Source organism: Macaca nemestrina, chromosome 6 (genome assembly GCF_043159975.1).
Source record: "Macaca nemestrina isolate mMacNem1 chromosome 6, mMacNem.hap1, whole genome shotgun sequence".
Classification (NCBI taxonomy): domain Eukaryota; kingdom Metazoa; phylum Chordata; class Mammalia; order Primates; family Cercopithecidae; genus Macaca; species Macaca nemestrina.
The window spans coordinates 109,895,999-109,923,489 of record NC_092130.1 but is presented as its reverse complement, the minus strand read 5'-3'; the positions used below and the strand labels follow the sequence as shown (position 1 = coordinate 109,923,489).

Sequence of the window (27,491 nt, the reverse complement as noted above, 5' to 3'; positions counted from 1 at the left end):
ATTTCAATTTCAATTTCAATCCATGATGAGCAAACTGAGATTTACAGAAGTTAAGTAACTTACCCAACAGCATAGGGCTAGGAAATAGTGAAACTTGGTGGGATTCACACTCAGTAAGTTTGAAAACAGTCTAGTGTTCTTATCATTTGTTGAAGGTAACATAATGAAAACTTTTACTTTTGGAAGAGAAGAAATGTGAAGATTCTTGTCCCTAATATTGAATCATTACGGAATGCTGGGTAAACATTAACTCTCACTATTCTTTAGTTTCTAGTTAAATAAAATTACTGTGATATTTATCAATGACTAACATTTGGAAAAAGCTTAAATGTTCTCAGATTTAAAAACTGTGATGTTACTCACAAATTGTATATATTTATATATTAATTCATTTATTCAACAGATAATTAATGTGAACATAACATGTGTGGGGAGGCACTGTTCTAGATTTTGTGAATACAGCAGTTAACAAGACACACAAGCTTTCTTTCTTTGGCTCATCTAAAGGCAGTTAGTCTCTTCCAACATGTTTAGGCAATGGAAACGTCAGTGAATATTGACACTATAACAAAAATATATGCAAAAAACCCAAAGCTTCTCTCTGGAAGACTATTTAAGCCTTTTCTTCAAATAGATTATTAAATTATTGCAGTAGTAATGACTGACATATTAGTTCATTGTTCTTTTTGGACTGGTATCAAGTGTAATGTTCATGGCTTCTTCCATACGTGTTATTTTCTTTCCCCCTTCCTCGTCTACCATCTTTCTATGTAAATATGAGATATCCAAGATTCACCTCATCCATGAAGCATTTTATGCCTACTCTTCTGTTGATCTCTCCTTTGAGCTCCAGCTGCTCTTAAATTATGCAATTAATTCTTTATTGCTTTGCATTTTTCATTTAATTTTCTCTCTCCAACTAATTTGCAACCACAACAAGAGCAGAGGCAATTATTTCTACTGCTTCCGTGTCCTCCATAATAGGGTTCTAAAATGGATTCTAGTTTCAGAATTATCTCATCCCTCACCTACTTATGTAACTTCAGTTTTCTTATCTATAAAATGGGGAAAATAATGGTTACTATGGCTCCTTATGATTTCTACAAATAGTGCAAATAATGTATATATACATTATCTAAGTCTTCCTTAGATAATGTATATAAACTGTGCATTCATGTAATAAGGCTTAACAAATATTTTTGACATTTTAATTATTGTTGCTTTTGTTAATATGAGTAAATGTTTGTAAGCTAATTTATTAGATTAGCCTAATTCAGTCATTAATAAAATTGTTATTTTGATTTGATGTTTGATACTACTACTAACTTTTTTCTTCTGTTTCTTTACTAAAACCTAATTACAAATTTCAAATTTCACTCAGTAAACTGCTTTTAATTTAGGAATAATACCTCTTTTACTAAATATTACGAAGCAGCTAACAATATTCTAATTTCTATAGATTCTCACTTAATTGAATTAAAAAAATAGACACTGAAAGATGGTATTTGTGGTATTATAATGTAACTAATATCAAGCCTTGTATTTTATTCTGAATCTTCAACAAGGTTTTCCTTGGAGGTTGCCAACCTAAAAACTTATTAGCCCTAATATAGTTAAGATAAATCAAGTGTCGGGAAAGGTATTGTGGCAACTATGAAGGCATAGTTGGTTTGTAAGTTTTCTTCATTTGCCAATTCAAATATTCCTCAACCTTTCTTTCAAAAAGTTAGTATTCTTTTAGCCTCGTGAGTCCTGTAAAAATAGTTAACTTTCATTTTTAAAGAAGTTATAAATCAAATTTGAAATCCCTGAAGCACTGTTGTTGTTTGTTGGCCAAATCTACTATATCTTCTAATTTCTTCCTCTAGTTCCTTAACACTGATGCTGCTTCCAATCCTAAACATTTTTCTGATAAAATAGTTAAAAGATGTGGATAATGGTATGTTAAAACTGTACCATAAGGAGTTTTCCAAGGTGGTGACTTTTTTAGACAAGAAAGGCAAGATTCAAGAGTTCAGAATGATCCTCCAAAAAACAAATTAGTTGAAAAATTTATCTTCACCTGAGGTTTCAACTTCCATCATCAACTTACTCAATTCCTATGCTATATAGGACATGACTCTCTCACCAAAGAATCATTATGGCAAAAGGGAAATTGAACTGTGACACCCACATCTGGCATTACTGAAACAAGAGAAAAACATTTGACCAAAGTAAAGATAACCTTTCTCTCACTCAAATCACATGCCTTCTCTAAATCCATCTTTAGCCTGTCATGGCACTTAGCCGCTTAGATTTCAAAACAATGACTGCTTGAGAGATAAAACACAAAGCCAATTTGGATAAATAGAATTTACTCTATCTATGGGAAATAATAAACAAGGGAACTAAAGCATCTTATCTAAAGCATGACCAAGAAGTCTAATCTAGAGCCAAAACTATTTTAATTATATTAATATTAACAGCTTCATTTTAATTAATTTATTAGAGTTTGTATATTATAATTGGACTAGGAATTTTTATAAAACTAATAATACACACTTTTCAGGCATAATATTATTTCAGAAAATATGTTCTGGAATTATAATCACTGTCATAAGATTGGTTTATCTACTCTAATTGTTTCTTTATTTTTAAAATTGTTTCCTGTTATCCCCTAATTTTATTGTTTCATTCCTGCACTCCTAGTTCCAATACAAGCACACACATTTATATAGTAAAGTAATGCTAAGAAACAATTCATGTTCAGACTTTTTTTTTCCTTTTTTAGTATCAGGGCTCCTGCATTTAGTAGACATATTGTTAGACTACATTTAAATGATTAAAAATAGTTCTCCATTTCGAATTTTTTCAATGTATTTCATACATTTAATTCATCAATATGGTATTTAGTTTGCAAGCTTGAGAGCCAGAAAAATGTAAACAATCATAAAAAATGTTAGATGAAGACAGACAGATGTAATAATCCACTAAAATAATCTCAGGTGCAAATTCATTATCTTAAAAATAAAACATTTTTGTAGGTCTCTTGAAAACTACCTGTCATCAATAGAAAGATCCCTAATCTTGGCAAACAGGAGAACTCCATTCTGGTTCTGGTTGTGGTGTATCATTGAACCTCTCCACAATTACGTCAAATGACAACTGCCATTCTTTCCGTCTTGTTTATTCAAAAGCATATTTCATAAGAATGGAAGGCATGTAATATAACAGGAACAGCCAAACAACAGGACCAGAGAGCAGCTGTCCAGCTCCAAAGAGCCATGCTTTTCAGTTATTTTCTTGGAAAATATTTTGCAGTTTTTCTTGTTTAGCATTTAGTATCTTTTGTTTATATGCATTATCATTACTGCCAAGGATCCCCTCTGTGTATGTCTCTTCAAATTAATTCAAGCCAATAATACCATACTAACATTTATCACTTTGTTCAAACTCTATCTCGCTGGGAAGGTGGACTCTAGTGGGGATTTTCAGTTCCAATTAAATATTGATGCAGCTGCTCTCTGAAGTTTTAGGATGTCTTAAAATTGTGTGTTTCAAAGAATAAGCATTGAAGGTGTTTAGCTTTCTACCTCTACTTTCCTTCTATACCTCAATTCTGTTTTATTTAGCTTCTTATTGTAAATGAAGATATGTATGTTTCAGGGGCAATAATATTATTAACAAAATATCCTCTAGTGCAGACAGGGAAATACTAACTGGGTTTGGTAAAGAGTTTGCTGTGAGGTATAATGGGGTGAAGACAAAGGAGGAGAGGAGTGTCAAACAAATAATAAAAGCATAAATAATAGAATACACTGGACTCAAAAACTGTATAAAACTACTTCATGTGTATCAATGGTATGAAACTAGAAATAAATAATAGAAAAAAATTGGAAAATTCACAAATATGTGGAAATTAAACAACACACCCCTGAACAACCAATGGGTCAAAAAAGAAATAGAAAGAAAAATAAAAAAATATCCTGAGACAAATGAAAATGAAAACACAACACACCAAAATTTATGGGATGCACAAAAAGCATTTGTAAGAGGAAAGTATATAGCAATAGGTACTTTCATTAAGAATAAAGAAAAATGTCAATAAAATACCCAATTTTGCACCCCAAGGAACTAGAAAAAAAGAACAAATTAAGCCCAGAGTCGGCAGAAGGAAGAAGATCAAAGCAAAATACATGAAATAGAGGCTAAAAAAAACAATAAAAAAGATGAATGAAATTAGGAATTGGTCTTTTGAAAAGAAAAACAAAATGAATAAATCCTTAGCTAGACTAAAAAATAAGAAAGGTTCAAAAAAAATCATAAATGAAAGAGACGACATTACAATTGATATCGCAGAACTATAAAAAATCCTAAAAGATTACTATGAAAAATTATATGCCAGCAAATTGAATAAGGTAAAAAAATAGATAAATTCTTAGAGATACACGACCTATCATGACTGAATCATAATGAAATATAAACTCTAACAGACACATAATGTATAAGGAGATCAAATCAGTAATCAAAAAAACTGCCAGCAATAAAAACTCCAGACTAATGGCTTCACTAGTGAATTATACTAAATATCTAAAGGCTTTACATCAATCCTTCTCAAAGTTTCCAAAAGACTGAAAAAGAGGAAATACTTCCAAACTAAATTAACAAGGTCAGTATTATGGCACCAAAGCCAAGGAAGGACACCACAAGAAAAGAAAATTGTAGACAAATATCACTGATAAATGCTAACGTAAAATTTCTCAATAAAATACTACCAAAGCAAATTCAACAGCATATTAAAAGGATCATTCGCCATCAGCAAATGGGATTCATCCTGGGGATGCAGGATGGTTCAACAATAAATGTGATACATCATATTAACAGCATAAGGAACTAAAATCAAATGATCATCTGAATGAGTGCATAAAAAGCATTTGACAAAATCAACAACCTTTCTGGGTAAAAATTCTCAACAAATTAGGTACAGAAGAAAAGTACCTAAACACAATAAAGATCCTATATGGCAAGCCCACAGGTAACATCATATTGAGTGGGGAAAAGGTGAAGGTTTTTCCTCTAAGATGAGGAACAAGACCAAAATGTCCAATCCATATTGTCAAAATTTCTGTGCTCCTCAAAGCAATATACAGATTCTACAGAATCCTTACCAAACTTCCCATGACATTTTTCACAGATATATAAAAAACAATTCCTAAAATTCATATGGAACCACAAAAGACCTCAAATAGCCACAGCAACCTTGAACAAAAAGAAAAAAGCTGAAGGCATCACACTACCTCATTCAAAATATACTATAAAGCTATAATAATCAAAACACCATGGTACTGACACAAAAACAGATACATAGCCCAATGGAACAGAGCAGACAGCTCAGAAATAAATTCATGCTTTTGCACTCAATTCATCTTTGACAAAGTTGCCAAGGACAAGTAATGGAGAAAACACAGTTTCTTCAATAAATGGTACTGGGAAAAGTGGACAGCCACATGCAGAAGAATGAAATTGGACCCTTAACTCACACCATATACAAAAATCAACTCAAAATGGATTAAAGGCTTAAACATAAGACCTGCAACCGTAAGACTACTAGAAAAATACATAGGAGAAAAACGCCACAACATTGGTCTGAGCAATGATTTTCTGGATATGACTTCAAAAGCACAGATTTAAAAAGCAAAAACAGGCCATGGGACAGTATTAAATGAAAAAGTTTCTGCAGCTGGGCGTGGTGGCTCACACCTGTAATCCCAGAACCTTGGGAGGCCAAGGCGGGCGGATCACCTGAGGTCGGGAGTTCGAGACCAGCCTGACCAACATAGAGAAACCCCGTCCCTACTAAAAATACAAAAAGAATTACCCGAGCATGGTGGCTCATGCTTGTAATCCTAGCTACTCGGGAGGCTGAGGCAGGAGAATCACTCGGAGGCAGGAGAATCGCTTGAACCCAGGAGGCAGAGGTTGTGGTGAGCCGAGATCAAGCCATTGCACTCCAGCCTGGGCAACAAAAGCAAAACTCTATCTCAAAAAAAAAAAAAAGAAAGAAAGAAAGAAAAAGCTTCTGCATAGCAAATGAAACAATTAGCAGAGTGAATAGACAACTTACAGAATATGAGAAAATATTTGTAAACCATACATTTCATTGGGGTTAATGGCCAAAATATATAAGCAACTCCAACAATTCAATAGCAAGAAAACCAATCAGCCAATTAAAAATGTACAAAGAATCTCCTGATCCATAGAACAAAAAGTGGGCAAATGATATGAATGACATTTCTCAAAACAAAGCACACAATGGCCAACAAACATATGAAGGAATATTCAACATCACTAATCATCAGGGACACGCAAATTAAAACCACAATGAGAAATCATATCATACCTGTTAGAATGGCTATCATCAAATAGGCAAAAGATAATAAGTGGTACAGAGGATGCAGAGAAAGGGAGCCCTGCTACACAGTTAGTGAGAATATAAATTAGTATTATGGAAAACAATGTGGAGGGCCCTCCAAATTTTAAAATTGTAACTACCATAGGATCCAGCAATCTCACTTATAAGTATATATCCAAAGTCAATTCACTGTGGCATTATTCACAGTAGTGAAAATATGAAATCAGCCTAATTGTCTATCTATGATTAATGGATAATGAAAACATTCTACATAGACATAATAAAATACTATTCAGCCTCAAAACAGAAGGAAATCCTGTGATTTAAGACAACACAGATGAACCTGGAGGTCATTATATTGAGTGAAATAAGCCAGGCACAGAGAGACAAATACTGATTCATGTAGAACCTAAAAAAAAAAAAGTGAAACTCATAGTAGAGTTGAATACTGGTTATCACAGGGTAGGGAGAGGTGAAGGGGGAAGTTGTTGATTAAAGGATGTAAAGTTTCAGTTAGGATAAATACATTTTCGAGATCTATTCTACAGCATGGTGACTATAGTCGATAATAATGTATACTTAAAAATTGCTAAGAGAGTATATTTTCAGTGTTCTCTACCACAAATAACTGTATGCATGTATATCAGTCTGCTCTTGCACTACTATAAAGAAATACCTGAGACTGGGTAATTTATAAAGAAAAGAGGTTGAATTGGCTTATGTTCCACAGGCTGTACAGGAACATGATGCTGGCCATCTGTTCGGCTTCTGAGGAGGCCTCAGGCAACATACAATCATCGCAGAAGGCAAAGGGAGAGTGAGTCACTTCAGATGGCCAGAGCAGGAGGAAGAGAGGGAAGTAGGAGGTGCTACACACTTTTAAACAACTAGATCTCCTGAGAACTCTATCAAGAGAACAGCACTAGGAGATTTGTGTTAAACCATAAGAAATCACCCCCAAGATCCAATCACCCACCAGCTGCCCCTTCCTCCAACAACTGAACATGAGATTTGGGCGGGAATACAGATCCAAACCATATCAGTATGTGAGGTAAAGCATATGTTAAATAGCTTGATGTGATCATGTCACAATGTACATATATAGCAATACATTGTATTGTACACAGTACATATATACTATTTTTATTTGTTGATTATACCTTAATAGAGCTGAGTAAAAAACAAGAAACAAGTCAACGTGTTATAATTCCTTGTTAAAAAAAAAAGTAGAAAATGCATGTAACTGTGTAAAAAATTAATGAAATTGTAGATTGAAGGCAAATTGTATTTGTAATCCAAAATTCAAGATCATTTTTCTTACTTCATTCACACATTGGGAACTGACCACTACAAAGCAATGTGATCTGATTCTTTAATCAAACACCTAAGAAAAAGAGTGAATATTATAAGAGTTCAAAAGAAGCCAAATATGTTCTTAAAACAACTCCAAACTTATCTACCTCATGTAAGTTGCTTACTGCTGTGTATCTTATAAAACTTTTTACTGATTTTTAAAAATAGTTTACCATGCTGGTCTAATGCCCTATAACATGGGCTTTTGGCAGGCATTGATCATACCTTCTCTTTGTCATGTCAGGTCTCCTAAGAACTTAGTGAATCCTGTGGATCCTCAATATTATTTGTAAATAAGGATTGTAATGGATTTAATGTAACAGAGTAGCATGAACCTCTCTTAGGACCAGTATGGAAGTGATTTAGCAGGCCAACTGAATATGAATCCCATAGTGAAAAAGAAAAAGCTAGCCTTAAACACAAAAATACAGACTACAGAAAGAAATTTTAGTAAGATCAAAATGGTTTAAAATAGTTTAGACAAACATGAAATGAGTTTTGTTTGGATTCTAAATTTACAGTGAATTTACAACCCATCCTGCTCCAAAATTCCACTTTATAAGATGTACAATTATGCTGAATGTCTCAGTATTCCAAAGACACTCAAATAGCCACCACTACTATCCACCTTTAAAAAAATGTTTTAAATATATACATAAATCTGGTACTCAAAGTTCAGTACCAATACCACTTCATAGAAGCAGGCACCTCAGTTTCAACCTACAACTCCCAAATTGTTTCCGCTTCTACACCACTGCAACTAACAATCCTGCCAGACTACACAAAACCATTCAGTGGTTTCGTCTGATGTGGAAAAAAAGTCCATGAGAGACTAGGAGGTGCCACCAAATTCAAGCCAGGATAAAGATCTAAATCAGTTGGGTTACAAATGGTACCTTAGCTGGGTGAGGAAATAGTAACTCAATGCATCACCTTATTTAGTCTCTACCTTTTTGGGTGAAAGTTATTTTTACCATGGTAATTTTTTTTTCTTTTTTTTTGAAACAGGGTCTCACTCTGTCACCCAGGCTGGAGTGCAGTTGCATGATCACAGCTCACTGCAGCCTTGACCTCACAGGTTCAGGCCATCCTTCCACTTCAGCCTCCATTAGTAGCTGGGACAACAGGCATGGGCCATCATGCCAGGCTAATTTTTGTATTTTTTGTAGAGAAAACCAGCCACGCTGCCCAGGCTGGTCTCAAACTCCTCGGCTCAAGCAATCTGCCCACCTTGGCCTCCCAAAGTGCTGGGATTACAGGCATGAGCCACTGCACACGGCCTACCACGGTAATTTTTAATTTATCACTCAAGAAAACTGCTTGGTATTAAGTAGTGGTAGTGTGCCTGAAGGAATCATTCTTGTAGATTTTTGAAAGGGCTAATCTCTATAACATTAAAAATTTTCCCTCATAGTGATCAACAGATTATAAAATGAGGCTGTGGTTGGCTGAAGAGAACATGAAGTTAGCCTGTCAGGCGATGTGAATACTAGTCCTGGTGATACCCAGTCAGTGGTAACTAGCTATATATACCATCTGGCAAGCATCTCATTGTGCTGTAATTTTCCCATATCGGCTCTCTCAACTTCACAGCATTGCTAGGAAGGCAGGTGAAATCTTCTACATGACAGAAAAGTACTTAAACTTATTAAACAAACTAATCAAACACCATTTCATTTCATTGTTGTCATTTTTCCTCCAAAAAATTATCCAAGGTTAAGTACTTCTCTGAGACTGTTTCCTTAAAAATCAAATTATAAATCTAGAAAAGTAAACACTGCTCATAATCATATTCTATAAATATTTCTATATTAATTTAACAATGGGAAGTAGAGCTTGAAGAGTACTCTACATGTTTCAGATGTAGTACCATAATGGCAAGAATTTCTGGGCTCAATTCTTTCCATCACATATTTTTCTTCTCCCTTGTTAACCTTTTATTGACTTCAGAAGAGATTTCTGCCTTCAGTGGTGTGAGAGACAAATAGAGCTTAGTCTACAATTTTCACTCCAGTAGAGGAATCATTCATAAATGCAATCAAATGGAGCTATCCTATTTCTGTCAAGAAATTTTTTTAAAAAGCAAACTTGAATATCACTGAATAAAAATAATTTGCTTCTTAAATTTCTGCATCAAAAAATATAGCAGGAATATATAACAAACCCCGGTTTATCCAAAATCCAAAAGGTAAAATGAGAAAAATCAGCATTTTTCCAAGGTACCACATAATATCTAAAATTCATAAAGATGTACCCCAAGATACAGCAGAAGCTTGTCAGGGTTTCACATTCATTGTATATTAAATTATATTCTAAGTAGTGTTTGTATTAAATATTATTGTACTATAGTTCTGTGAAATCATACTAATCCATGGATAAGATATAATTCTCATGTAAATAAAATAGTTAATACTCAACCTTTTGGGAGGAATACTCTGAAAATACCATAGTATGTTACCGATACAATTTCAATGTAAGCTGCTTCAAATATGGTTATTTCTATTTTTCTATTTTTAGGTTCATATGACAACATACTAAAATGGTTTAATCTACGACCAGCAAGGTTGTAACAATAGCTTCACACTCCTTTTGTGCTACAAAAATTACACATCCCTTATGCATAGACTGAAAATAATGCTATCTTGACAAATTTTAAAATTAGCGTTAGAAAAGTAAAAGAAAATTTTATCATTAACATAAATTTGAAAAATCTTTACCTTTTCTTCCCAAAATGGTACTTTCTGGTATCAAATAAAACGTTTACTTTTAATTCATTTCAGACCAATATTTAATCTTCTCTTTGGCAATGAGTGTTTCAACATCTTGAAAATGCATTTAAGCTTACTCCTTTCATCAGCTCTAAAATGGGGTTATGCATAATCCACTAAATGCAAATAATTTTTGGAAGCATCACTTAGTGGACTTCTATGCTGTGTAACATATTCAATTAAGAATAAGAGACTTTTAAATAATCTTTAGGGAAAACTACCAGCCAAACAACACAATGTTCACGGTAAGAAAATTATCTTTGGGATTTAGAATTTCAAATAAAAATAAATCACCAACTATTCAAAAAGAATGATTTTCTGTATCAAATAGAAATGTTGTTAATGTTGTGAAAAGCTTGTGCCTAACTATAAATCATTTAAAGATAATCCCAGGATATTTAACTTGATCTAAGCCATAACTTAAAATTATCAGAGCCAACTGAGAACGATCTTCACAATCTATTTTGAATTTAGAAAAACTGAAGCACAAAAATCACATGAAGATTTGATAAGGACTCTAGTGTCCTGAACTCCTGTCACCTGGCCAAACATCCATCTAAAAAGTCAATCACTCTTATGTTTGAAGGGGGCATAACTACCCTCAATTTGACTGCAGGATATGACTCTCTCTTCCAATATTGATTGAAAGGCTTTTGGCTAAGTACAAGGACTATTTTTCCCTGGAGAAACTGCAGCTGTGACAGTTGACCTCAGCCTTCTAAGACGAAAAGATTCTGTCTGGGAAAATGACTTACTGATTATCAGAGTTAGCCAGAATAAAATATCTCAATCTTCAGAGCTCTTCATTAAACAACTACTCTCTTTCAATATTCTTAAAATATCATGGAGTATCAACATGTTGCACAACTCCAGAGGATAACATAGAGAATAAAATATGAGTATGCCCCCTGGAGTTTTGAAACTCAGACAGCGCTGGTAACATCATCATCACTAAAGCTTTCCTGCTGCCTTTTGTTAAGTTATGGACTATGGAATCCTGATTGAATTTCTTTTTTTTTTTTTGAGACGGAGTCTTGCTCTGTCGTCCAGGCTGGAGTGCAGTGGCGCGATCTCAGCTCACTGCAAGCTCCGCCTCCCAGGTTCACACAATTCTCCTGCCTCAGCCTCCCAAGTAGCTGGGATTACAGGCGCCCACCATGGCACCCGGCTAATTTTTTTGTATTTTTAGTAGAGACGGGGTTTCACCGTGTTAGCCAGGCTGGTCTCAATATCCTGACCTCATGATCCGACCTCGGCCCCTCAAAGTGCTGGGATTACAGGCGTGAGTCACCACGCCAGGCCTGCCTGATTTAATTTCTTACAGGCTACTTATCGTAGATATGATGCTCAAATCAAATAAACTTACAAGGTTATAGATCTTGCCAGCCTGATGAAGATCTGCATCATTCATAACCTAACACCACCTATTTCTATCCTTTTAAAAGAGGTTTTGCTTGCTCAAGGCTGAGGCAGAGAGGAACTACTTAACTTGTACTGAAACCAAAACAACTGATCATCCACAGTAAATAGTATGATGTGGCAGAAAGACCACTGGAATCAGGAGATCTACCATTTGTTAATTATATACTCCAGATCACTTATCTGGAATATAGGGACAATACCAAGATTAGGGACAATAATATGTCTTAATAATTCCATAGAATTATGCTAATCAAGTAACAAAAAAACCAAAGTGTTCATAAGCTGAAGTACAGTATTCACATATGATTTTGCAAGTGGGCACACTTAGAAAATTCTTCTCAATATTAACTGAACAGACTGGGCGCAATGGCTCACACCTGTAATCCAAGCACTTTGGGAGGCCAAGGCAGGCAGATCACCCGAGGTCAGGAGTTTGAGATCAGCTTGTCCAACATGGTAAAACCCCATCTCTACTAAAAATACAAAAAATTAGCCAGGCCTGGTGGCACATGCCTGTAATCTCAGCTACTCGGGAGGCTGAGGCAAGAGAATCACTTGAACCTGGGAGGCAGAGGTTGCAGTGAGCCGAGATCACACCATTGCACTCCAGCCTGGGCAACAGAGCGAGACTCAGTCTCAAAAAAAAAAAAAAAATTAACTGAATAAAGCAATATTAAATAAATTATTTGGAACAGAATTTTTAAGGGACTAAGAACCCTGTTATAAGGACCCTATTTAGGATAGCTTTTATTATAGATGGTCATATTTTTATGTAAAATTAGCTCGAATACAAACTATAAAACATCCTATATAAGCTCTTATTTTACAAAGTAAAATGTGTCTTTGCCTGCTAATTGTTTCACTTGAGTACATGCTTTTTAGCACTTTACAGATTTAATACATCTATAGTTCCAGGAAATGAGCAATTCTATATAATCAAATGCTAAGAGATAAGTTTCTTGTTCTGTTTTTGAACTTTATAATCATTAAATAAAACAAAACACATCTCTTTTGGTACCATAGGCACAAAGTCATTGAATAAAACTCCGAAAACAAAAATCCATTTGTTCTGGGTTTAAAACCAATCATTGCATCAGATCTCACAGAAACTTGTTTCTAAAACTAACCTGAAGAAAACACGCCTAACCTGATAAATGCAACCTCCTAAGGGACAAAGGAATGCAATAACTTTAGTTTTAGATAAAGGTAGAAGTAAAAATTATGGCTCAGAGAATCCTATATCAAATATTTTAAGTTATTTACTAATGGTGATGGTAAAAAAATGTTGGCAGGTCTTATAAAAGTACTATCTATAACACTTTCATTCTGATTATGTCTTAAAATAGTCAAAGAAAAAGGACAATGGGAAGGAGAAGAAAATATTTAATACAGAATTCTACCAAAATCTACCAATGATATTTGAATCCAATCAAGACCAGAAACACTTGAACCAAGAAGTTAGTCACAATGCCCCTGGTAGCTGAGTAAAATGGTGCTTAAACTATTACTGATTTTCTCAGCCTTGTAGATTTTCACTCCAAAAATTCTAATTCTGCTACACAAGATGTGTGGGACCATCACATAATTAGTGTGTTCATTATAATCTAGTTTCATAGAAATCAATGTTCCTAAAGATGATAGATCTTGCTGACCCCAGATTCTTACTAACTGTTCATAGATTTAAAGTTCAGATTATTCTAAGTATTAAATCAGTAAAATCTAAATCCAATCCATCTGACTGCTGTTCTTGCAGTAAATACATGCTCCAGAGGATACCCTCCCACCCCCATCCCCTGCCATGTTCAGTAGCAGAGCTGCCCTGTTCTATAAATACTGTTGCTTCTGGATGACTTTCAGGGAAAGGCCAAAAGAAAATAAATTTTAACAGTCTATCCAAGAGGCAAGGATGCATGGATAACAACCAAGACAGACTCTGTGCTTTCTGAGCTCTCATTCCAAGAAAAAGAATGGTTGGGGGAGCCGGGAGACTTTTTAAATAAAAGCCAGTTATTTTATGAGACAGGACAAGGGAATCAAGAATTATGCATTACATCAGAATCCTTCAAAATATTACAGAGATAATCATGGAGCTGTATTGAAATGAATATTCCCATGATCAAATTGAATTAAAAACTAAAAAACAGAATAACAACACACTATTCCTCTTTAGTATTCGGCATACACAGGATGCCGTTACAAATAAGTGACTTAAACAGAATTAACTTAATATTTTTGGACGTGGGAGGAGTCTCAAGTGGAGCTTCCATATTAATCTTAAAAGAGCATTCTTTATCCTGAGCTTGAATAAATCATCTTTAATACTCCAACCCCAGAGCCTTGAGAACACATATGGGTACAATATTGCACTTACCATGGGTAATATTCCTAAAAAGTAAGATGCAAAACTAAAATTTGTAAGTTAAATCTGATTTTCCCAAGATACAATTAAGTTTGGAGAATTTATTTCTCAACTGCTGTCAGCCCTCAGCTATCTAGTCCTCTCTGGGAATTACCCTCAACTGTACAGATTACCTTGCCCAGGATCACACTATCTCCTAGGGGCAATTTGCATCAAATGACTGGTCAATACTGGGGTACAAAGGCTCAGCCTCCTTACTCCAACCTGGAACAACTCCAAACAGCCTTCCCATGCAGTTGGTTGAGGCCTTTCTTCTGACTGCATCCAACTTCTCCTTTTGTCCAATCTTGCTTCCATCCCTTCCTCTACAGGTGCAAATCCCAAGAGTTCCCACTTACAAAGTTACTGCATATTAATCTTGTTTCCTGGGGAACAAACCGGCAACTGTTGGACATAAACCAAACAGTACTACACACACACACACACACACACACACACACACACACACACACACACACATATGACCAATCGTATAAAATTCTATTTGTGATTGTACCATGTCATATCTTACTACAAAAAAATTATCTTTTTTAATTCATTATTTTATTTCACAAAGTAATCGAAGGCTAAAAGTCTACTGTCACTGAGGTCACAAAACTCAGAAGATTTACAGGGCTATATTTTGAAAGGAAAGATTTAATAAAGATAAGACTAAAGGTTACTTAACTTTTATGAGTTGGTCCTAGTATGTCTGTTTTGCCCTCTTATTCTAATTTCACATTTCCCTGTAGCAAGATGGTTATCAGAAATCAATCTGTCTCTCTACATTTAAGAACAGAAACTCCTTTTGCTTATTTAAATTATTTCACCAGCAACAGCATTTCTTTTGGATCCTGGTGCTATTCAAAGCATACTTGCCTTTAAAATGCAAAACCAACTCAATTGGCCTGACAATTTATTGGTATTGAATGGCTTACCATTTGTTGCTTCAAAGTGTCCCTCACTTTGCTTTTCAATGCTTTTTTCTGTGCCTTCCTCTACTAAAGAGACATAAAGCTAAAATAGTTAATGGAAATACTCTCAGGCAGAAGCCTGAGGTGGCTCACGCCTGTAATCCCCAAAATTTGGGAGGCCAAGGCAGGTGGATCAATTGGCCTCAGGAATTCAAGACCATTCTGAGCAATGTGACAAAACCCTGTATCCACAAAAAATACAAAAATTAGCCAGGCATGGTGACATGTGTATGTGGCCTCAGCTACTCAGGAGGCTGATGTGGGAGGATTACTTGAGCCTGGGAGGTAGAGGCTGCAGTGAGCCATAAACCACCACAGCACTGCACTCAAGCCCAGAATACAGAGTGGGAGCCTGTCTCAAAAAAATTAAAAAGCTAAAAAAAATTTAACAAAACAGCTTTACTTTCCAAATTATGTAAAATATTTGGTTTCCAAGTCATGTAAAATATTTGGTAACCTAATTGACCAATCTCTAAAAGTTGTTGATTTAACAGTCGAAAAAGGGGTGAGAGCATCCCCCCTACTTCATGGAAGACATATATATATATAAATATACCCAATAAGAAAAGCAGATTAACAAAAGGGAACAGTGTCTGGAATGGAATATGACTCTGATCTCATTTCAATCATTAAAAATTTTAAAAAATCAGTAAAGACAACATTAATACAAATGCTCAGGTGAGAAATTTTTGGTGGGAGTGACAGAGACAAGCACTTCCTTCTCTCTCCTTTTTTACATTTCCTCTTACTACAGTGGGTCCTCAAGGCATTCGAGCATATGCCTTTGCCCACATGCTCTATGACCCATATTGCCTTGCTTACTTTGTAATCCCCATATTCTTCCCATTTCCACATGGCTAAGTTGTCGCTTCATTCTGACATCTGATATTCTTGAATAAAAAGTTAAGCAATGGAATTCTAGATTGCCAAACAAGCTGGAGAGACATTACTATCTTTAAATACCCCCTAAAAGGAGATGCAGAGCACACACTCCAGTGAGCTATCCCTGCACAATCCAGAGAGATGATTTAGCCCCTTTTAAAATCCCATTTAAGAATGATAAAGAGAATAAAATACCAGTAGATACAAAATATTAAAAAATGTTAACACATTGTTCACTCTAATTTTGATTCTGTGTACCTCATTTGTGTTTTGTATAGTTTTTTGCTTTATTTTGTGTTTATAAATTTTTTCCAGGGAGAAAGTTTCAGTGGTGGGAGGGATGGCAAGAAAGAAGAATGAAAGAATAGTACCAGCATCTGTAGCTTCTCATGGCAGCCATTAACAAAGTACCAAAAATTGGCTAGCTTAAAATAACACAAATTTATCATGTCACAATTTCTGGAGGGTAGAAGTTTGAAATGAAGGTATCAGCAAGGCCATATTCTCTCTGAAACCTGAAGGGGAGAATCCTTCCTTGCCTTTTCTGGCTACTGTTTTTTGCGGGCAATCATTGGTATTCCTTGACATGCATCATTCCAATATCTGATTCTACCATCATGTGGCCATATTTTCCATGTATGTCTCTGTCTCTGTATCTCTTTTCTTCTTATAAGGACACCAGCCACATCAGAGTAAAGGTCTACCATACTGCAGTAATCTTAACTACTTACATCTGCAAGGACCCTATTTCCACATAAGGCCACATTCTGAGGGACTGGGAGTTAGGACTTCACCATATCTTTTGGGGCGGATACAATCCAACCCATACAGCATCTGACAAATGGACATTTCAAATCAGATGCAGAACTGTTGCTTCAAATATAAAAAGCATTATTTTATCCTACAGATTTTTCTTTCCTTTCATTCTTCTCCTATACCTCTTGGAATAATCTTAACTTATCCTTCTCTATCTTCTCCCAATATCCACTCAACCATCAATGCCTATCAATATTTCTCTTTATTCTCATGGTACTAATTCAGTTTAGTCCTTTGAGTTTCATTTGTTCTCAAAAGTCTCTGAATTGGCCTCTCTACTTCCAGGCTCTCCCCATCAAAGGAATCCATTCTATATACACTGCTTTCTTCACTCCTCTCAATATGCGTGAAATTATATAATTCCCTTAAAAACTCCTCCAGTTTCACTTTTGCCTCCCTGTCTTGTCTTATGATGTTACACTCATCTAAAGGGATTTTCACCCACTTAAAGAAGCAACATCCAAAGCTAACCCCAAACTACTTCTCCTAACTAACCTTTCTTGAACTTAAGAATACCCTGATTTCTTCCTCTGTTTAACTACTACAGCACCATACTACACACTGTAATCCCTGGATATATATCATTTGCTTGTATCATTCACTGCTATTCCATATAAATTAAGCTTCTAATGCTGAATATATTATAAACTCTTGAAGTCAAGGTCATTCTCTGTGCTTCTTTCTGTATTCTCCAGAACAGAAAAGAGAACATAGTAACAAACTTCTGCATACATTAACAATAAAACAATTGGAGATTTTAAAAAGGAATCTCAAGAGAATAAAAAAAAGTCATGATCTTACTGTAAAATCAAGTCTTCAAAATCTGTTTTTAATAACATTTTTTCCTAATTATAAGATATAGGTGTTCATTAGAAATATCTGGAAAACACAGGTAATCATTTAAAAATAAAACCAGTCATCAAACAACCACTTTAAAAAATTGTTTTAATCCTCATTTAATCCTTTGTTTTAGTCCTCATTTACAGCTGTGCAAGAGTAAAGACAAATTATTTTCCCTTACAGTGAATCCAAGTCTTTAACCTTTGGAATATTGATAAATGTCTGTAGGGATTGAACCCCATCTTTGCTCCATTTTTATAGTAAAGAGATACATGAAAGTTTGTAAGACCAAATAACTTCTACATATGTAAACACATACTTCCAGAATTAGCCCAGGGCTCTCATGAGATGTACAGACTGTCACAAGGTGATAAAAATTATTGTTCTTTTCTCTGCTTTGCCATATAAATTGTGTGATATTTCATCCTAACTTTGTAGTCTCTAGCAGGCTGTATGTGTGCATATTCTGTTATACTTACTTAACAATAAACTGGTTTTCTTTCTTTTCTACATTGTCACGGAGAAGACTCTGTTGGTAGCACTTTCATTTCCTCAACACCTGGCAAACAATGCCTCCGCTTTCTCCTCCTGCCCCTCCTAAACACACGCACACACATGTACATAACTTTCATGTCCTCAATACCTGGCAAACAATGCCTCCGCTTTCTCCTCCCGCCCCTCCTACTCACATGCACACACATGTACATAACTTTTATGTCCTCAACACCTGGCAAACAATGCCTCCGCTTTCTCCTCCTGCCCCTCCTAAACACACGCACACACATGTACATAACTTTCATGTCCTCAATACCTGGCAAACAATGCCTCCGCTTTCTCCTCCCGCCCCTCCTACTCACATGCACACACATGTACATAACTTTTATGTCCTCAACACCTGGCAAACAATGCCCCTGCTTTCTCCTCCCACTCCTCCTAAACACACACACGCACATGTACACAGCTTTCATGTCAATACCTGGCAAACAATGCCCCTGCTTTCTCCTCCCACACCTCCTACTCACATGCACAAACACGTACATAACTTTCATGTACTCAATACCTGGCAAACAATGCCTCCGGTTTCTCCTCCCGCCCCTGCTAAACACACGCACACACATGTATATAACTTTCATGTCCTCAATACCTGGCAAACAGTGTTCCTGCTTTCTCCTCTTGCCCCTCCTAAACACATGCGCACACACGTAAATAACTTTCATGTCTTCAACACCTGGCAAACAATGCCCCTACTTTCTCCTCCCGCCCCTCCTAAACACATGCACACACATGTACATAACTTTGAAACAAAATTGGGATCACACGTATGCATGCGTGTTTATATAATTATATAAATATTATATATATACACAAAATATTTGATACATACATTTGCCTTTTAAGGTTAAATCAAGAGTAACTTTTATATTTATTTCTTGAATTCCTAATATATATACATTATACTATTTAACAGTGTGCTGGAGTCAGTTCTTACTCATGACGATTGCTTATATGTCTCTTTCCATCTCCACTTTCAGTGACAGCATGTCAGTAATAAAATAGGCCATGGTAGAATTAGTTACACCAAGAAAATACGAAAATACTATAAATCAGAACTTTTTTTTCTCCAGACAGCCATTTCACCAGCATACCACTGACAATGCTGTATAGGTTCTGCACCTTGCTTTTTAAATTTAGTTATATATCTTACAGATTATGCATATCAGTACATACGGAATTAACAACTAGCACTTTATACTACACTACCTTTAAAAATATACTGGAGGCTGGGAGTAGTGGCTCATGCCTGTAATCCCAGCACTTTGGGAGGCCAAGGCAGGCAGATGACTCAAGGTCAGTATTTTGAGGCTAGCCTAGATAACATGGCAAAATCCCATCTCTACTAAAAAAAATACAAAAATTAGCAGGGTGTGGTGGCAGGCACCCATAATCCCAGCTACTTGGGAGGCCGAGGCAGGAGAATTGCTTGAACTTGAAAGGCGGAGGTTGCAGTGAGCCAATATCACGCCACTGCACTCCAACCTGGGTATAAAAGTGAGACTCTGTCTCAAAAAACAAAAACATATTGGGAATATGACTCATCACTTCTGAAATGCCCCTAAATTGATGGATAAAATTTTTAAAATTTATTTAGGCATTTCTTTGTTTGATGGTGAGATATAACATTTTTTTCATAACTGTATTGGCCACAGATTTTTTTTTGTGTTAAATTATCTACTCAGGTCTTCCATTTTGCTTCTGGAATGTATAGCTTTTTCTTGGTTTGTAAGAGTTTTTTACTATTAAAGATATTAAACACTTGTCCAATACATATGATATAAACATTTTTACATTTTGGCCATTTGTCTTATAATTTTTCTAATAACGATTTATGACATATAAAATTCTATATGCAGTAACAGTACTATAAGTATTCTGATTTGAAATTGTGGAAATGCTGGCTACTGATTGAGGAAAGCTCAACGTAAACTAAGCAAAAATACAGAATTCTTAGAAAATTATTATCTAAATGATAAACATAATTGTAACTTTATAAATACAGTAATTGCACTTGAGATAACTCATGTACTTTACAAATGTTAATTTTCTTTCTTTTCAAAAACAATCTAATGAGGCATATACTAAATGATTCTCTCTGTTTCTCTCTCTTTTTTGTTTTCTCTTCCTCACAAAAAGGTCAGCATAATGAAAATTTTTAAATAGTCAAGTACAGAAAAAAGCAAATGTGCTAGCTTTATTGTGAGAGTTAAAAAGGCAAACATTGTATTAAACATTAAATTTGGCTATAAGCTTCTAGGTAACCAAAGCAAAATGGAAACTATGAAGGATTATATCTTTTTTTTTTTTTTTTTTTTGAGATGGAGTTTCGCTCTGTTGCCTAGGCTGGAGTGCAATGGCACCATCTTGGCTCAATGCAACCTCCACCTCCCAGGTTGAAGCGATTCTCCTGTCTCAGCCTCCCGAGTGCTGGGATAACAGGCATGCATCACTGTGCCTGACTAATTTTTTTTTTTTTTTTTTTTTTTGTAATTTTAGTAGAGACAGGGTTTCACCATGTTGGTCAGACTGGTCTTGAACTCTGACCTCAGGTGATCCACCCACTGTGGCCTCCCAAAGTGCTGGGATTACAAGTGTGAGCAACTATGCCCGGCCTCCAGATTATACCATTTTTGTTGCTGATAAAAGAAAACATAGCAATCCTTTGAAAGACACAGACTTTTCGTATAGAAATTCTTCATGAAGTTTAAAAAAAAGAAACTAAAGAAAAGTTATAGAAAATTCAGGTAACACATATGATATCTTTAACAATAGTTTTATAGATACAGAGTAAAAGCTCACTTGATAAATGCCATTCTGTGAGGAATTAATGTTATTTTCAAATTAGCATTTATGGAATGTGGAAAATGAATCACATTAATATAATTCAAGCATGGTACTATATCATAATGCTAAAAACAGACTTCTGTATATCTAGAAGAGGAGATAGCTAGCAGCTCCCTCGGACTGTTTTTCTTAAAAATTATTTCAGCTAGACTTTTGCTTTTTGGAACACACAATTTGAGGCTGAAGTGTTTAGAAAAAGTCGGGAGCACAGGAGTTCTAAATGAAGGAAACTCCATAACTCTTGGATTTTCCAATATAATAAAAAGCCAAAACAGTATTGTCACCTCAACAGAAAGTAAGGCATATCCGCAGGCAAAGCTAAGATTTTCCTCAAAGATCAACTTTGGATTCACTGATAAAGATTTCTAACAAATGTTTAGATAAGGTATTAATCATTACCTGACTTGGCCATATAAGAAGTCTCAATATTACTCCTGTGAAATATCTGATTTGAGCCCCAGACTGTCCTGAAATACAAGTAATTGAACCAGTTGAACTCCAAATGTACTCATTTGAAATTGGATACTTATATTTTGGGTCATGACTGTCAAACTCAATTTTAATTTCTACGTATTGATGTTGAGCCATCAGGTTGTATCCCTGCATAAAACACTTTGGAGACATTCCATTATACTTATAATAAAATCCAGTTTCCCATGACTCACAAAGAGGCTCCCTATACAATTTGCAAGGACCACTAGGTAAAATGAAAATTCTGGGTCCCTTTGTACAAAAATTAAGAATTTCAAGATGATGACAAGACAGCATTGCACAAAACACAGAGTGTTTCTAAGAATGGGGACCTGGTACTTTCTTGATCTTCAACCCCACTCCATACTTCATTTTTGCCTCCCCAAAAGGGATTCCCTCCTCCTGCCACAGGGCATATGCTATTTCCAGGCCTGGAGTAGTCTTCTCATTGCCCTTCACAGGTGATGCCTCGTCTTTCAGATATTTGCTTAAGTGTCACTCCTAAAAGAGGTCTTTCCTGACCACCATATCTAAGTATTCCCTCTATTCCTGACCACCATATCTAAGTATGTTCTCTTTCATGTATCTTAGTCCATTCAGTCTGCTATAACAAAATACCTTAGACAGGGTAATTTATAAATAACAGAAATTTATTTCTCACAGTTCTGGAGGCTGGGAAGTCCATGGTCAAGGCACTAGCAGATTCTATGTCTGGTGAGAGTCCACTTCCTAAATGGCACTTGTTTGCTGTGTTCTCATATGGTGAAAGAAGAAAATAAGCTCTTTTGGATCTGTTTTATAAGGACACTACTTCCATTCATGAAGACTAAGCCCTCAGGACCTAGTCACCTCCCAAAGGCTCAACATCTTAATATCATCACCTTGAGGGTTAGGTTTTAACATATAAATTTTGGGAGGACACATATATCCAGAACATACACTTTTGGCTCTGACCCCACAAAATTCACATCCTTCTCACATACAAAATACATACATTCCATCCCAATAGTCCCAAAAGTCTTAACTCACCCCAATATCAACTCGAAAGTCTAAAGTCATCAAATATTGGTGAGTCTCAAGGTTTAACTCATCCTGAGGCAAACTGCTCTCCAGTTGTGAAATAAAACAAGTTATAAACTTCCAAAACACAATGGTGGGACAGGCACAGGATAGGTGTTCCCAAATCAAAAGAGAGAAATGAGAAGGAAGAAAGGGGTAGCTGGTCCCAAGTTCAAAATCCAACAGGGCAAACAACATTGAATCTTAAGACTGGAGAACCATCTTTTACTCCATGACTCACCTTCCAGACATACTGTGATAGGGATTGGGCCCCCAAGGCTCCAGGCAATCCTACGCTCATGGTTTTGCTTGGTGAAGTCCACACTGCAGCTCTCACCAAATGTAGTCATGTGCCTGTGGCTCTCCCATGCTGGAACTGCACTTTGGTTCCTCTACTGCTCTGGGGTGTTGGGGGCATTCCCACCCTCACAGCTCCACTGGTCATTGCCCTAGTGGAGACTCTCTCCAAAGCTCCACTAGGCATTGTTGTAGTGGGGGCCCTCATAACAATTCTCTGCCTGAGATCCAAGACTCTCTGGGGCATCCTTAGAAATCTAGTTGGAGGTATCCATGCCACCACAGTTCATGCTCTCTACAGTCATGAAGATGGTACTGCATGAACACCAGCATGATCTACCACCCATGCATTTTGGAGAGGCAGCCTGAGCCACAACTAAATCTGTGAAGGAGCACTGCATCAGAACTCAGGGAGTAGAGCCTTGAAACGTTCCACCTCCAAGGCTCTGGCATTCTGACCCTGTGATGGGTGGGGCAACCCCAAAGATTACTGAAATGCCTTTAGGGTCATTCTTTCATTGTCTTGATGAATAGCATCTGACTTCCTTCTATCCATACTAATCTCCTTATCAAACGTTTGATTGGCCACACCCTTAGTGTTCTCCCCAAACATTTTTCATTCTTTACCATATAGCCAGGCTGAGCATTTTCCAAGTCTTCAAATTCTGCTTCCTTTTTAATTATAAATTCCACCTTTAATTCATTTCTCTCTCACACATTTTACTATACGCAGTCAAGAGAAACCATGCCACAAGAGAAACCATGCCACATCCTCAACACTTTTCTTGGATATTTCTTCTGCCCAATATCCTATTTCATCACTCAGAAGTTCCATCTTCCATTCTGCCCAATATCCTATTTCATCACTCAGAAGTTCCATCTTCCACAAAGCAGTAGAACACAAACACAATTCAGCCAAGTTCTTTGTCAATTTATAACAAAGATCATCTTTCCTCTAGTTTCCAATAACATATTCCTCATTTCTATGGGAGACCTCATTAAGATGACCTACTTTATCCATATTTGTACCAATATTCTGCTCATAACCACTTAAGTAATCTCTAAGAAGACTTAGGCTTTTTCTACATCTCTCCTCTTCTCCTGAGCACTTGACAGAATTGTCCTTAAGCCTCCTTTCACAGCTGTGTACTACAAAACTTCCAACCTCTACCCATAACTAAGTTCCAAAGTTGCTTCCACGTTTTTAAGTATTTGTTATATGGCAACACCCCACTTCTTGATACCATTGTCTGTTTCAGTCCATTAAGCTTGCTACAACAAAATACCTTAGCCTGGGTAATTTATAAGCATCAGGAATTTATTGCTCACCGTTCTAGAGGCAGGGAAGAAGATCAAGGGAGCACCAGATGTGGTGTCTGATAAGGGTTTTCTGCATCATAGATGATACCTTCTTGCTGCATCTTCACATGGTAGAAGGGCAAAAGGGGCTAACAACCTCCCTCAGGCATATTTTATAAGGTCACTCATCCCATTCATGAAGGCTCTGCCCTCACTATTCACTTCCTCAAGTCCCCACCTCTTAATACCATCACCTTGGAGACTGGGTTTCAAGATATGAATTTCAGAGGCAGGAAGGGACATACATTCAGATCATAGCACATTGTATCTTGATTTCTCCTGTACAGAATTTATCACAATTAGCAAATATGTATTTGTTTACTTGTTTATTGCCTATCTTTCCCCTTTAGAATAGAAATTCCAGTAGTACAGACTGTATGAAATTTTTATTCACAAATGTAGAATCACTTCATTGCACAGTAGCATAAAATAAACACTAAGAAATACTTGGACAACAATGACTGCAAACTAAACTCAGAGAGACCCAAGTTTGGACTTCACCTTTGCAATATTTTAACTGGGTGATTGTGATCTTGGGTAATCTCCTTTGAACTTCAGTTCTCTCCACTGTGAAGTGAGATTATATTAGTATGAAATCAATTGTTATGTGTAAAGGGCTTGGCAGAGGACCGATTCATAGTACCACTTAGTAAAAATTATTATCATTTTTAATTTTATTTATTATTTCTATTTTAATTTTTTAAATTATTTACATTTTGAGTCTCTCTATATGAAGATCAATTAATTCTGATTCCCAATAAATTTTTAAAGCATGAGGATAGAAAGATGCTTGTAATTCCTTTGCTGTGGCATGATCTTATCTTAGATTATAGAGTATTTTACAAAGAAAGGGGCAAATACAGCCAATTTTATAATACATGAGATGAAGCAATTGTAGGAATTTTAAATTAACATGAGAAATACATTATGTGAAGTATCTCATAAAGTAAAAGCACTGACCAAATGTAAGGTTCAATGTGGTCATTACAATTTACCACTGCTTATTTTGGCTGAGCACTGGAGAAGGGACTAAGAATTAAGAAGCAGTGATGTCTTCTATGGTTAGAGAAAAGATAAGCTGTTTATGGCAACTAAATTTTATCAGAATCCCTCCAGCCTATTATTGAACATTTTAACAATATGGACTATGTAATTTACTAAATAAGCTATAATTCTACCAGAATTATGAGTCCTCTACAAAGAATACCAATGATTTCTCAACAACATCTTAAATATGTTTTTCTTCTAATTGAATTCCAGGCTATATATTATTATGTCATGTCTAACATTGATAATATCTCACATTTTTCTTTTTTTAAAAAATGTTCCTTTTAAAGTTGGGTGATGAGTACATCTGTCTTATTTTTCATATATTTCAAAATGTATATTGAAACATTCCCCTTTATCAGGTATTATCAGGTATTTAAGTTGCACCTGATTTTTATCTATAATAAATAGTATGGCAATATCCTTGTACACAAATCTTTGATGATACATTTGTTTGTGCCCTTATAAGGAATTTCTAGAAGTGTACCTGACAGATCAAAGGTAAGTATGAAAAATGTTTAACACTGTTGATTTACATTAACAACAAATGCAGAAATATTATGCTAATTTATACTACCAAGCACAGGAGATATGAGGACCTATGATACAATACCTTAACTATTAACTTCTTTTTTGGTTGGTTGGTTGTTTTTGAGATGGAGTCTCACTCTGACACCCAGGCCAGAGTGCAGTGGCCTGACCTTGACTCACTGTAACCTCTGCCTCCCAGGTCCAAGCAATTCTCCTGCCTCAGCCTCCCGAGTAGCTGGAATTATAGGTGCCTGCCACCACATCCAACTAATTTTTGTATTTTTAGTAGAGATGGGGTTACACCATATTGGCCAGGTTGGTCTCAAACTCCTGACCTCAAGTGATCCACTCGCCTTGGCCTCCCAAAATCCTGGGAATACAGGCATGAGCCACCGCACCCAGTCGAGTATTAACTTCTTTAATCAACATCTTAACAAGCATTGACTGTTTATTTTTTGCCAAAGATAAGCACAAAATGATTATTGAAAAACAAAGATGACTTCACTGTATTTGCTATGGAAAGAAGAACAATAATGCAAGCCAATTTATATTTTAGTCACTTGGAAATTACACAATTTTAAAATTATCTCATGTTGGTCTTCTGTGGTACCTGAAATTCCATGAGTAGAGAGTCATTCTTTGGTTCAAAATATAAGGCAGAATTATAATAATCAACATTTACTGATATCAGCGTAAGTGCTAAGAAACAAAACCTACACTATTTGTCTGAAGTTTAATTTGAAAGCTAGAAAACTAACATTATATATACAATTACCCATGAGTGCAAATATTCACTTCATTTAAAACATATTCAAAATAAGAAATAAAATGTACTTCATAGATTAATTATTCCTTTATTCTTCAAGCATCAAACTATTGTAGCTAAGTGATTAATGTCACATTTTAAAAATTTTATAATTCCATATCTAGCACAGGACTAGGACTTCACATCTTATATATACTTACAATGTGCCTTCTAAATTACAAGTTTAAAATGTCTGACAGGTTGACAGTAAGGTCGTTGTTAACTTCAGATTCATGGTTGGGTCAAATGAGCCTGATGTCTAAAGGATACAACAAGACACCGGATTGCATGAATGAGTTTCTTACTCTCCGAGTAGGTAATAATCAGCAGTTTTATAGCGGTGACATTTTTGGTCTCAGAGGGTGGTAAAGAAGGAGAGCATCAATAACTCCTTTGATGTGCACCTCATGTGGATTTTCATGGGTCACTCTGAAAATTTTCAGAGTGGCATGTGTTGGTTAATCTTCTGGCCAAAAAAAAGAAAAAGCAAGTGGGGGGAGATTACTATATACTACCACAAATGAAAGACTACTCAGTGAATTGAAACAACAGTGAACTTAAATACCATAGCATTATTATGCCTTAGAATACCTATATAACATAGGAGATTAAAGTAAATAAATAAACAAATAATATAATTTGTACAATAGGCCGAGCACGGTGGCTCACACCTGTAATC

The 27,491-nt window shown here is 35.7% G+C and overlaps 1 protein-coding gene across 2 annotated transcripts in view; it reads right to left on the bottom strand.

Annotated features, from left to right (window-relative positions):
* The window catches only part of LOC105499481 (ADAM metallopeptidase with thrombospondin type 1 motif 6), a 329,327-nt gene that overhangs the window by 202,037 nt on the left and 99,799 nt on the right, over positions 1-27,491 (bottom strand). The gene's annotated exons all lie outside the window — the stretch shown is intronic.